The 14,107-nt window shown below is 41.2% G+C and overlaps 1 protein-coding gene and 2 pseudogenes across 1 annotated transcript in view; 1 reads left to right on the top strand and 2 right to left on the bottom strand.

Moving 5' to 3' along the window:
• LOC136330136 (zinc finger protein ZFP2-like) overlaps nucleotides 1-14,107 on the top strand; it is a 91,264-nt pseudogene that overhangs the window by 229 nt on the left and 76,928 nt on the right.
• The window catches only part of LOC136331912 (zinc finger protein 420-like), a 320,698-nt gene that overhangs the window by 263,257 nt on the left and 43,334 nt on the right, over nucleotides 1-14,107 (bottom strand).
• Nucleotides 5,633-5,749, bottom strand: LOC136332406 (small nucleolar RNA SNORA51; annotated as a pseudogene).

The raw sequence follows: 14,107 nt of genomic DNA, 5'->3' as shown, positions 1-14,107 counted from the left end.
TATTGATATAACTCTTAGTCTGTTGACTATCTCCTTTCTTGCAAGAGCTATTAAGTTTTAAAACAAGCATTGATGATATCTCAGAACCACAGCCAATAATTGTACTCTCATGTCCTCCCTACATGAGAAGCAAGGAAGCAGAAAGAAACTACTGCATGCGCCCCCACCCGGATCCACCTTGCAAGTCTACTAGGGGTTCTGGCCATCTGAGGCTGTTGCTCAGCAGTCGAGCTATTTTAGTGCCTGAGGTGAGGCCATGGAAGCCGTCCTCATAGCCTGGGGCCACCTGGCTCCAATAGAGTCATGGTTGCAGGAGGGGAAGAGAAAGAATGAAGGGAGAAGAGGAGGGGTGGGAAAAGCAGATGGTCGCTTAGCCTGAGTGCCCTGACCAGGAATCAAACCCAGGATTTTCACACACCAAGCCGACATTCTACTGCTGAGCCAACTGGCCAAGGCCATAACCAGAGCTTATAATTCTTTGCCAAATATGAGGCAGTTTGTTGGGCAGATAAAATATATTCTGCGCACTTTGTTAAAGATGGCGCTGCCCACGTGGAATCCTGTCGCCCAGGTGATTGCTTGGGATGAGCGTGATTATATTAATGTGTGTTGGGGGCGGGCTGTGGGCAGGCAGGATCCTTGTATCTTGGGGCTTGGTTTTAGAACTAAGCCTTTCCCACCCTTTTTGATGTAGGGTGGTGCACTCTCATGAAGAATCCCATCGTGCCTCAGATAAGTGACTCTGTATTAGAGACTTCCCTATTTGTATATTGGATTAAAGGTTTTGGTTTCTACACTATAAAGTGGGGCAGACCGGGAGCTTGCTCTTTCTCGGTTCCTGGGATTAGCATTACAGAGGACAGCAGAGAAACACCACGTGGAGGAGACCAGGAGAAGCAGCCAAGATGTTGGAGTGCTGAGTGAGAAGCCAGTTTGTGCAGAGTTTGTGCAGGGAGAAGGAAGGAGATGGGGAACAGAGGTGAATAAGTCTGGTGAGCTAGAAACCTTTGATTCTAGGAAACTCAGATAAGTCAGTAGCTTTGTGAGCACTGAATGTGAGTGGGTTTTGGAGCTCAGTGTTTTTACTTGCCCGCTGGGTGCAAGCTAGTATTAAAGATGATGGCCCACCAGTTTTTGGCTCCGTTGTTTCTTTACCGACCGTCCGAATCCAATGCAAACCTGCATGCACCAGGCGGCTGTGATGGTGGCCGTGGCTACTGGCTTTACACAGTCTCAACTTTTTAAATCTTTGATAGAAGTCATTACATCAAAAAAGATTTCGTATCATTTTCATTTTTAATATATTGTGTTAAGTTTAAATTCTGAGCCTGCATACCTGCAGAACCACAACCTAAAGTGGAGCCCTTATCTCCAAGGGATCTGCATGCTTATTAAAGCTAAACCATTCCCTTCTGGGCTCTTATTAAACGGCTGGATTTTTTTAAAATAAATTTTTATTAATGGTAATGGGATGACATTAATAAATCAGGGTACATATATTCAAAGAAAACATGTCTAGGTTATTTTGTCATTAAATTATGTTGCATACCCCTCGCCCAAAGTCAGATTGTCCTCCACCACCCTCTATCTAGTTCTCTGTGCCCCTCCCCCTCCCCCTAACTCTCTCCCTCCCTCCCTCCCATGTTCTCCCTCCCCCCACCCCTGGTAACCACCACACTCTTGTCCATGTCTCTTAGTCTCGTTTTTATGTTCCACCAATGTATGGAATCATGTAGTTCTTGTTTTTTTCTGATTTACTTATTTCACTCCGTATAATGTTATCAAGATCCCACCATTTTGCTGTAAATGATCTGATGTCATCATTTCTTATGGCTGAGTAGTATTCCATAGTGTATATGTGCCACATCTTCTTTATCCAGTCTTCTATTGAAGGGCTTTTTGGTTGTTTCCATGTCTTGGCCACTGTGAACAGTGCTGCAATGAACATGGGGCTACATGTGTCTTTACGTATCAATGTTTCTGAGGTTTTGGGGTATATACCCAGTAGAGGGATTGCTGGGTCATAAGGTAGTTCTATTTTCAGTTTTTTGAGGAACCACCATACTTTCCTCCATAATGGTTGTACTACTTTACAGTCCCACCAACAGTGGATGAGAGTTCCCTTTTCTCCGCAGCCTCTCCAACATTTGCTATTACCCGTCTTGTTGATAATAGCTAATCTAACAGGGGTGAGGTGGTATCTCATTGTAGTTTTGATTTGCATTTCTCTAATAACTAATGAAGCTGAGCATCTTTTCATATATCTGTTGGCCATTTGTATCTCTTCCTGGGAGAAGTGTCTGTTCATGTCCTCTTCCCATTTTTTTTATTGGATTGTTTGTTTGTTTGTTGTTGAGTTTTATGAGTTCTTTGTAAATTTTGGATATTAGGCCCTTATCTGAGCTGTTGTTTGAAAATATCATTTCCCATTTAGTTGGCTGTCTGTTTATTTTGATATCAGTTTCTCTTGCTGAGCAAAAACTTTTTATTCTGATGTAGTCCCATTCATTTATCTTTGCCTTCACTTCTCTTGCCATTGGAGTCAAGTTCATAAAATGTTCTTTAAAACCCAGGTCCATGATTTTAGTACCTATGTCTTCTTCTATGTACTTTATTGTTTCAGGTCTTATATTTAGGTCTTTGATCCATTTTGAATTAATTTTAGTACACGGGGACAGGCTGTAGTCGAGTTTCATTCTTTTGCATGTGGCTTTCCAGTTTTCCCAACACCATTTGTTGAAGAGGCTTTCTTTTCTCCATTGTGTGTTGTTGGCCCCTTTATCAAAGATTATTTGACCATATATATGTGGTTTTATTTCTGGGCTTTCTATTCTGTTCCATTGGTCTGAGTGTCTATTTTTTTGCCAATACCATGCTGTTTTGATTATCGTGGCCCTATAATATAGTTTAAAGTCAGGTATTGTAATGCCCCCAGCTTCATTCTTTTTCCTTAGGATTGTTTTGGCTATTCGGGGTTTTTTATAGTTCCATATAAATCTGATGATTTTTTGTTCCATTTCTTTAAAAAATCTCATAGGAATTTTGATGGGAATTGCATTAAATTTATATATTGCTTTGGGTAATATGGCCATTTTAATTATATTTATTCTTCCTATCCAAGAACAAGGAATATTTTTCCATCTCATTGTGTCTTTTTCTATTTCTCTTAATAATGCCTTGTAGTTTTCGTTATATAGGTCCTTTACATTCTCTGTTATGTTTATTCCTAGGTATTTTATTTTTTTTTTGTTGCAATCGTGAAGGGGATTATTTTTTTGAGTTCGTTTTCTAATATTTCATTGTTGGCATATAGAAAGGCTATGGACTTTTGTATGTTAATTTTGTATGCTGCGACCTTACTGTATTGGTTTATTGTTTCTAATAATCTTTTTGTGGAGTCCTTCGGGTTTTCGATGTATAGGATCATATCATCAGCAAAAAGTGACACCTTTACTTCTTCTTTTCCGATATGGATGCCTTTTATTTCTTTGTCTTGTCTGATTGCTCTGGCCAGAACTTCTAGCACCACGTTGAATAAGAGTGGAGAGAGTGGACAACCCTGTCTTGTTCCTGATTTAAGGTAGAAAGTCCTCAGTTTTATACGGCTGGATTTTTAAGAAAGGACATTATCTCCTTCAAACTTGGAGAGCTGCTCTGGGTGGAGCAGCATTGTTGCTTTGTTTACTTCTTTATTCAATTTGGAGAGTAGCTAGGGCAAGAGAAGAGAAAGAGAGCACGAGAGAGAGAGAGAGAGAGAGAGAGAGAGAGAGAGAGAGAGAGAAGGGAGGGAAGACCAGGAAGCATCAACTCCCATATGTGCCTTGATCAGGCCATCCTACTTTTTTGAACCAGCGACCTCAGTGTTCCAGGTCAACACTTTATCCACTGCACCACCGCAGGTCAGGTAGCATTGTTGTTTTCATGAGCTGCTTCAGGTGATTTCAGGGTGAGCCTAAGGATTACCAGAAAGCATCCTGGAAGAATTTGCTTTCTGTTTTTGTTTTTCATATGATAAATTCTATTTAGAAGTCACAAAGGTATCCTGACTAGGTGGTATCATGGTGGATAAAAGTTGGACTGGGACGCAGAGGAAGGACCCAGGTTCGAAATCCTGTGGTCACCAGCTTTAGCAGACAGATGAAGACAGGAAAGAAAATACAATATGGTTTCCCTGCAGGAGCACTTTTGTCTGACTCCAGTAAGGAAAGACAGGAGAGTGTGGCCTTTTCAGCGTTTCCAGGTCCTTCTGTCTGTGACTGAGGTGGAAGTGGATAAAGGGGCTGTGTGAACACCTGTGGTGGCACATTCTCAAAATGCTGACCTGACTCCTCAACATACTATCACCTGAGAAAACAAGCAGGAGCAGGACCAGGACAGAATGGCTGCTTCTCAGGTAAGCGATGTGTCCTGGGCAGAGGCTGTGTTTGCTTTTCTTCTGAACTTCAGTGGATTTAGGACCCCCAACCTTTAGTTCTCTACTCCAGATATTCCTGCCTATTGCGGTTGTTTCTAATTACTTATTTTTTTAAATTTCATTTATTGGTTTTAGATAGAGTGGAGAGAGGCAGAGAAAGAGGAGAGAAGAGTCAGGAGTATCAGCTCCTAGTAGTGGCTTCCCATATGTACCTTGGCTGGCTCAGCCCTGGGTTCTGAACCGGCAACCTCAGCATCCCAGGTTGATTACTTACCGACTGTGTCACCACAGTCAGGCTCTTTCTATTTTTCCTTTTTTCTTAATGTTTATTTTATTAATTTTAGAGAGAGGCAGAGAGAGAGTGAGAGAAAGGTGACAACATTGATCTTGATCTATTCCTTTATGTGCCCTGGCCAGGGATCAAACCAGCAACCTCTGCACTTCAAGACCATGCTCTAACCTACTGAGTTATCCAGCCAGGGCCCAGGCTCTTTTAATTGAGAGGGTCAGCAGCTTATATACTTCCCTCCTTTGTCCCAGAGCTTTCTGTGCTTTCTATCCTGTGTTCAGCTCCCTGAGGGCATGAACAATTCCCACCATGAATTAATCACTTTTTTAATTCTTATTTTGAAAATTAAATTTAACAGGGTGACATTGATCAACAAGAGTACATTGGTTTCAGATAAACACCTCCACAGCATTTGAACTATTGATTTTATGTTGTATTCCCATCACTCAGAGTAAAATCATTTTTCTCACCTTATATTTGTCCTTCCCCTTTATGCCCTTCCCACACCCCTCCCCTTATTCTTCTTCCCCTCCTCCCCTCCTCCTGGTAACCACTTTTATCTGTGTCCATGAGTCTCAGTTTTACATCTCACCTATGTGTGAAAACAGTTCTTAACTTTTGCTGATACACTTTTTCACTCAGCATAATGTTCTCAAGGTCCATCCATGTTGTGTTAAGTGACACTATATCATCATTTCTTATGGCTGAGTAGCAATCTGTTGTATATATGTACTACATCATCTTTATCCTATCCTCTATCGAAGGACACTTTGGTTGTTTTTATATCTTGGCCACTGTGACTAACATGGTGATGTACATACAGTTGCATGTGTCTTTACATATCAGAGTTTTTGAGTTTTGGGGGTAGATACCCAGTAGAGAGATTGCTAGGTCATGGTAGTTCTATTTTTTTTCTTTTTTCTTTTTCCCCATGTCCCCCCATTCACAATACAGACCAGGCAAAGGGACAGGGCTGAGGTGTAGATGGGTGGGTTTACTCTGCCTCCTCTTTCTGTATAGTGTAAGAACACAGCCTACGGTAAGCTGTGTTCTTAAAAATAGTTCTATTTTTAATGTTTTGAGGAACTTTCAAACTTTCTTCCACAATGGCTATACCAGTTTACATTTCTATTAGCAGTGAATGAGGGTTCCTATTTCTCTGTACCCTCTCCACTGCTTGTTATTACCTGTCTTGTTGACAGTAGCCAATCTAACAGGTGTGAGGTATTATGTCATTGTAGTTTTGATTTGCATTTCTCAAATAGCTAGTGAAGATGAGCATTGTTTCATGTATCTGTCGGTCATTTGTATGTCTTCTTAGGAGTGTATGTCAGATCCTCTCCTCTTTCGTATTTGGATTGTTTGCTTGTTTGTTGCTGAGCTTTGTTTGGTCTTTATATGTATATATTTTGGATATTAACCCCTAATCGAAGCTGTTGTTTGCAAGTATCAATTCCACTTCATTGGCTGCCTATCTGTTTTGTTTTCAGTTACTTTTGCTGTGTATAGTCTTACTCATTTTTTCCTTTACTTCCCTTGCTATTGGGGTCAAAATCATAAATTGTTTTGTATGACCAAGGTCTATGAGTTTAGTACCTATGTTTTGTTCTATGTAATTTACTGTTTCAGCTTTTATATTTATGTCTTTGATCTGGCATTTTGTTTTTGTGTTTCTCTGAAGTGAGAAGTGAGGAGGCAGAGAGATAGACTCCCATACACCCCCGACTGGGATCCACCCAGCAAGTCCACTAGGAAGTGATACTCTGCCCATCTGGGGCATTGCTCCGTTGTAACTGGAGCCATTCTAGCTCCTGAGGCAGAGGCCATGGAGCCATCCTCAGCGCCTGGGCCAACTTAGCTCCAGTAGAGCCCTGGCTGCGGGAGGGCAAGAGAGAGAGAAATGAGAGGGTCAAGGGTGGAGCAGCAGATGAGTGCTTCTCCTGTGTGCTCTGGCCTGGAATCAAACCCAGAACTTCCACATTGCAGGCCAGAGCTCTACCATTGAGCCAACCAGCCAAGTCCCAAGGTCTTTGATCTGTTTTGAATTACTTTTTGTGCAGGGAGAAAAAAAAGTTTCATTCTCTTGCATATGGCTTTCTAATTTTCCCAGCACCATTTATTGAAGTGGCTTTCTTTTCTCCATTGTGTGTTTCTGGCTCCTTTGACGGAGATGATTTGTCCATATATATGTGGACATATTTTATTTCTGGGCTCTCGATTTTTTTCCCAGTGGACTGTGTGTGGCTATTTTTCTGCTCATACTATCTGGTTTGATTATCATGGCTCTGTAGCAGCGGTTCTCAATCTGTGGTTGCGACCCACAGGTTGAGAACCACTGCTCTGTAGTATAATTTGAAATAAGGTATTGTAATACTTTTGGCTTTTTTTTTTCCTCATGATTATTTTTGTTATGCTGGGTCTTTTATTATTACATACAAACCTGATTATTTTTTTGCTTCATTTCATTAAAAAATGACTCTGGTATTTTGATGGGGATTACATTAAATCTGTATATTGCTTTGGGTAATATGGCCATTTAAACTATTTCATCCTTCCAATTTATGAACATGGAATATATTTCCATTTTATTTTGTCCTTTTCAATTTCTTTTAATAATGCTTTGTAGTTTTTGATATATAGATCCTTTACATCATGTATTAAGTTTATCCTAAGGTATTTTATTTTATTTTTTGTTGAAATTGTAAAGTGGATTATTTTTTTTAGTTTATTTTCTGGAGTTTCATCATTGGCATATATGAAAGCAGTAGAGTTTTGTATTTTGATTTCGTATCCCGTGACATTACGGTATTGCTTTATTGTTTCTAATACTTTTTTGGTGGAGTCTTTCTTCTTTTTCAGTGAGAAGAGATGAGGCAGAGACAGACTCATGCATGCTCTTGACCAGGATCCACCCAACAAGCCCAGTAGGGGATGATGCTGTGCCCATCTGGGGCATTGGTCCGTTGCTCAGCAACAAAGCTCCTCTTAGTGCCTGAGGCAGTGGCCAAAGAGCCATCCACAGTGGCCAGTGCCAACTTGCTCCAATTAAGCCATGGCTACAGGAGGGGAATAGGGGGATGAGTGAGAGGGTAAGGGTGGAGAAACAGATGTGCATGTCTCCTGTGTGCCCTGACAAAAAATTGAAGTCGGAACATTCAAATGCTCTACCTCTAAGCCAACTGGCCAAAGCCTTGGTTTTTCTATATGTAGGATCATATAATCTGTAAAAAGTGATACCGCTACTTTTTTGTTGTTGTTACAGAGAGAGGGACATATAGGGACAGACCGGAAGGGAGGGATGAGAAACATCAATTTTTTGTTGTGGCTCTTTGTTGCAGCTCCTTTATTGTTCATTGATTGCTTTCTCATATGTGCCTTGATGGGGGGCCTACAGCAGAGCGAGTGACGTTTTGGTCAAGCCAGTGACCTTGGAATCAAGCCAGCGACTTTGGGCGTCAAGCCAGCAACTTTTGGGTTCAAGCCAGTGACCATGGGGTCATATCTAACCCCAGGCATAAGCCAACAAGCCCATAGTGAAGTTGGTGAGCCTAGGCTCAAACCAGCGACCTTGGGGTTTCAAACCTGGGTCCTCTGCATCCCAGTCTGAATCTCTATCCACTGCATCACTACCTGCTCAGGCTTCATATTTCCCTTTCTGATGGAGGTAGTCAGTTCTTGCGGTGTTCTTCTGGGTTTTTTTATTCATGAGTGTCTTCTCTCTGTAGTATCTCTATTTGCCTGTCTTTGATGTTACTGATTCCTCTTTCTGGCCTGTTGTATTAGCTAAACTTGCTACCTTACTTTTCAATTTATATATTGAGTTCTTCATCTTTGATTCTTTTTTAGAGTTTAAATCTTATTGGTGAAGAACTCATTTTGTTCATTAATTTGTGTTTCAAGCTCATTAATTTGCCTATCAGTGTTTTCCTGCAACTCATTGAGTTTTTTTATAACTTCAATTTTGAATTCTTTGTCTTTTAACTCCAATTTCCATGTAGTTGAGATTTTTTGTTATCTATCTGAGCTATATCTCTTTCTTGTGTATCCATGGTCTTTGATTTCTTCTTTCTTGATCCATTTGGGAGTGGTATTGTTAAGAACTCTAACAAGAAACAACTAAAAACTGAAAAATTAAAATTGATAAAACCATGAAAAATATAAAAAATTTATAAGTAAAAGGAAATTTATAAGTAAAAGGAAATACCAAAGAACTGAGCAAAAATATGAAAAGAAATAAAAAACCAAAAGGAAAAGAATAAAAAATATAAAAGTTAAAGATAATGAAATTTAAATGGAAAAAAACCCCAAAATAAAATTAGAAAAAAAATAAAATTTTATTTTTAGGTTTGTGAGGTTACTGTTTTCTTCCAGTAGGTGTTGCTGTACTACAAGTTTTGGCTCTGAAGTTCTTGGGAAGAACTCCACTGTGACCTTCCTGTTAATGATGCAGGCAGGGCCACAGTCAGTGGTGGTTTTGGTGTGTAGTGAGGGTTTTACAGCTTCAGCTTTATGGCTTTCCTGTTTTGTGGCTTCAAAGTCCTAGCAGTGGCGATTTGAGGTCTCTGGACACTCCTTCGCATCTCTCAAGAAACCAGGGGACCTGATGTAGAGAAGCTCTATTTCTCAGGGGAGAGAGTGGCTCTGAAGAGTTAGCTGTGGGGTCTGCCACTGCCACTCTTCCCACCCACAAGGTGAGTGAGTTGGCATCTGGGAGGCTGGGACGCTGCACTTGGTCTCAGTGCAGAGAGTGGGCCGCAGGTAGACCACGGAAGTGTGGCCGGAACCCTGAGCCCAGCCTGCCCCTCTCTACTCTTAGTTTAGCACTTTCCTCTGCCTCACAGCCTCTCTGCTTCTCCCATCTAAGGAGGCTCAGGGACTGTGGGTTTTACTCTCCCTTTTATGGGAAAGAAAACCCAGGCAGCATGGCCCTTCCTCTTTCCCACAGTGCAGCAAAGAAAAAGAAAAACCTGGTCTGGCTGGTTTCTCTCCTCTTTAGAGCTGACTGTGAGTGTGTTTCATCTTCTATCGCCCTTTCAACCCGCCTCACCTTCAGTCCATTTGCTGTGGGGATCTTTCAGGTGCACTATGAGCCCAGTGGGGATTATTGCACTGTGTTATAATTTTTCAATTTGTTGAGATTTCAAAGGGAGAGATCAGGAGAATCTCTCATGCTACCAATACTCTAAGAACTTCATATACTAGAAATATCCCCTCTGTGACAACGTGGGAAGTCAACTGTGTCCAACATCCTTATGAGGATGGGTCAGAGGCTTGCTTGAGCATCAGTAAGAAGGGAAAGTAGGCTGTAGTTTCATGTGGCTGCAGCATCAGCTCTCTGGGACAGGATTAAGGAAATGTACCTTCTACGGGTCAGAATAACTATGGAAATTCTGGCAGAGAAGAGCAGATGGAAGAGGCTTGCTCACTAGATTGCTGAGAACGTCTTGCTATTTAAAAGGAATGTTAAAGAACAGAACGTGGGGAAACATTTGGATGAACATTTGCAAACATTACTATTCTTTAAAGATCATATTTAGATAATGTTCTTATGTTGTGTGCCTCTAATGTCACAGCAGATAATTATCCAAGAATATGTATAAAAATTTTCAAAGAAATTAGAGACAAAAAATCATTTGCTTTAAATTCTTTTATATTATCATGGATGTTCTTGTTGCTACTGTGTTTATTAAAAATGAGTATCACTGACACAGAGGACCCAGGTTTGAAACTTTGAGGTTGCTGGCTTGAGCATGGGATCATAGACGTAACCCCATGGTCTTATGCTTAAACCCAAAGTTCTCTGGCTTGAAGCCCAAGGTTCCTGGCTTGTCCTAAGGGATAAGTAAGGGGGTCACTCGCTCTGCTGTAGCTCCCCCATCAGTGTACATATGAGAAAGCAATCAAGGAACAACAAAGGAGATGCAACAAAGAATTGATGTTTCTCATCTCTCTCTTCTCTGGTCTGTCCCTCTCTCTGTCTCTCTCACACAAACACAAAAAAAACAAGTATCATTCACAAGTGATTCATGAAACTACAGTCACAATATCTTTATTTCCTTTTATTTTCTATCATTTTGTTATTTTTAAGATTTTTAATCATTTATTTTAAATAGGAGAGAGAGAGCAAGGCACAAAGCATGAACTTCATATGTTCCCAGGGTTCTGAACTGGCAACCTCAGTGTTTCAGTTTGATGCTTTTCCCACCGCACCACCACGAGTCAGGCTCTATCACTTTCAAATTGTACCTAGTTCTTCTATTATGTCTTTGTGCATAGTGTGTTAATATTATTTGAGGTATTTTTTTTCTTCTTAAGATATTTTGGTTATTATCAGTCATAGGAACTTTGATAGATGTTAATGAGGTTTCTTATGAGAATTGGCCAGTGTTTTTACTTTTGGAAACACTGTAGATTACATTTTTAAATTTTATTATTATTATTATTATTTTTCCTTTTGTGGCAGAGACAGAAAGAGTCAGAGAGAGGGACAGATAGGGACTGACAGGCAGGAAGGGAGAGAGATGAGAATTGTTCTCTGGAGAGAGTTGTTCATTGATTGATTTCTCATATGTGCCTTGATCGGGGGTGGGGGATACAGCAGACTGAGTGACCCCTTACTTGAGCCAGAAACCTTGGGCTCAAGCTGATGAACCTTGCTCAAACCCGATGAGCCCATGCTCAAGCTGGCAGCCTCGGGGTCTCGAACCTGGGTCCTCCGCATCCCAGTCCAATGTTCTATCCACTGCACCACCACGTGGTCAGGCTAGATTACATATGAAGTAAAACTCAAGGTCTACACTTCACTGTATGTTTCACAAAGCAGTCTCACAGCAAGGGAAGAAATACCTTGTTCTAAGATTATGTATAGTAAATTAGTGGTTGTTATGCATCCTATTTCCTGAGAACAAGAAATGCCTTTAAAATTTTAGCTCAAAGTCACATATGCATTTTCCCTTGTGTTTTCTTTCTCTGTGCTATTCAGGAGTGTGGCACATGGACTGGAGACATTGGTGTCACTGGTAAAAAGAGAGCTTGATAGATGTGGAAACACAGGCCCCATTTCAGAACTCCTGATTGAGAATCAGCATTTTTAGAAAATGGCAGTTTACTGTTGCCCACGTCAAAATTGAAGAAGTACTTACAGTTCCAGCTCATTGTGATGTTTCCACCTGACAAATATACACAACTGATCATGAGTGATACACATACAGCACTGACAAATCCACATACCTGTGCTGATGCGTTAATACTATTGATGAATTTGAGAGAGAGTGAGAGAAAAGCCATGAACTTGCTGTTTCACTTATTGATTGGTTGATTTCTTGTATGTGCTTAAGCAGGAATTGAACCTGCCACATTGGTATTTCAGGAGAATGCTCTATCCAATTGACCTACAAGGTCACGATGATGTCTTAATTTTAAAATTTATGTTCTTGGAAAGCCAAGTCTGTATAGTGGATTTATGGACATGTGTAATCCTTGTCACTCAATCTTAGAAAATAAGTTGGAGAATATTACTGTGTGAAAGATTAAGAAAACAAAGGAGACAAAAAATTTTTAGGAAGCATATTATTGCCTGACCAGGAAGTAGCACAGTAGATAAGGCAGTGACCTGGACACTGAGGACCCGGATTTAAAGCCCTGAGGTCAATGACTTCAACCCAGGTTCCCTGCCTGGAGCATGAGGTTATAGACAGTACCCCGTGGTTGCTGGTATGACGCCAAAGGTCGCTGGCTTGAGAACCGGGTCACTGGCTCAGCTAGGGCCACCTGGTCAAGGCACACATCAGAAAGTAGTTAATGAAAAACTAAAAGTCCCACAGCTTGAGTTGATGCTTCTCATCTCTCTTAAGCTAGTTTGTGTGACCCTCTTTCTCACACACATTTAGAAAAACTATATGTCTTAGGACAAAACCACTTCTAACCGTGTTTTCATGTTGGATGGGATTATGAACTCAGACTGCGGACTTCTGTTAATGTGTCTTTTCTTCCACAAACCATTGACCTTCAGGGACGTGGCTGTAGATTTCCCTCAGGAGGAGTGGGAATGCCTGGACCCAGCTCAGCGGAAACTGTACACAGATGTGATATTGGAGAACTACAGGAACCTGGTCTCCCTGGGTGAGGATGACTTCCTGAGTTTATTCTGTACCTGCAGCTTTTTCTTCTGTTCATTAGGGGGAACATCACATGGGAGCTTCTGCCTTGCAGGGTAGGTTTTAGAGTTCTGCCATCAGGGAACAAATATGAGGGTTTGCTGGTGTAGAAACAAAGTTTCATGATGCACATTAATTAGAGCTCAGTGTATGAAAATTTACATGTTTAGAATGATTAAGGTGCTATCAGAAAATGGTATTTTAAAAGTTATTTCCAAGAACATTGCTGTTATATTGTACCATGTCTTCTCCCCTGGGGACAAAATGAATTAGAAATTGGAGCTGTGAAGGAAAATTACAGTATCCTTCCACCCAGGTAGGTGGGATGAGGAAGGAGATGAGGCAGGTAAGAGACCTAAAACTCACAGAGGAAGCCAGACCTTACAGTGTGGTTGGGAAGCTGCTGCAGTGGAAAGACCTGTGAGAAGTCCAGATTTATTCTGGTTGCTGTCAGAGAGGGACAGCTCGTCTCCAACACATCCCACATTTCGACATCCTCTCAGGACTCTGCTTTTGCCCTAGTGACCTCCATCATCACATTAGCAGTGGGATCCAAGTCTTCCCCGTGGACTGAGAGCTGCCATGATGACTCCTCTTCCATAGCTTTGGGCATCACAGAAAACCTATGCATGCACCTGAGGAATTACATGATAAGCTGTTTTTTCTCATTTGGCATTTTTGACAGAAATGGTTGAGATCCTCAAATTGGGTGCAGAAATTTCAGGAATGCTAGGAACAGATGCCATGTCTTCAGATGTATCATTTCTCTCTTCCTTATTTTTGCCAGGGACAGAGAGGGACAGATAGGGATAGACAGGAAAGGAGAGAGATGAGAAGCATCAATTCTTCTTTGTAGCACCTTACCTGCTTGCTCATTGATTGCTTTCTCATATGTGTCTTGACTGGGAGGCTACAGCAGAGTGAGTGACCCCTTGCTGAGGCCAGCAACCTTTGGGCTTCAAGCCAGTGACCATGGGGTCATGTCTGTAATCCCATGATCAAGCCAGCAATCCCATACTCAAGCTGGTGAGCCTGTGCTCAAGCTGGTGACCTTGAGTGTTTTGTTATTTTTTTAGATTTTATTTATTCATTTAGAGATACAAGAAAAAGAGAGAAAAAGGGGAAGAGCAGGAAGCATTAAATCCCATATTTGCCTTGACCCAGGGTTTCAAACCAGCGACCTCAGTGTTACAGGTTGATGCTTTATCCACTGCGCCACCACAGGTCAGTCGTTAACGAGGTGTTTTT

This window comes from Saccopteryx bilineata, chromosome 3 (genome assembly GCF_036850765.1).
Source record: "Saccopteryx bilineata isolate mSacBil1 chromosome 3, mSacBil1_pri_phased_curated, whole genome shotgun sequence".
Lineage (NCBI taxonomy): Eukaryota > Metazoa > Chordata > Mammalia > Chiroptera > Emballonuridae > Saccopteryx > Saccopteryx bilineata.
The sequence above is the reverse complement of the archived record's forward strand: the minus strand, read 5'-3'. Positions and strand labels throughout refer to the sequence as shown.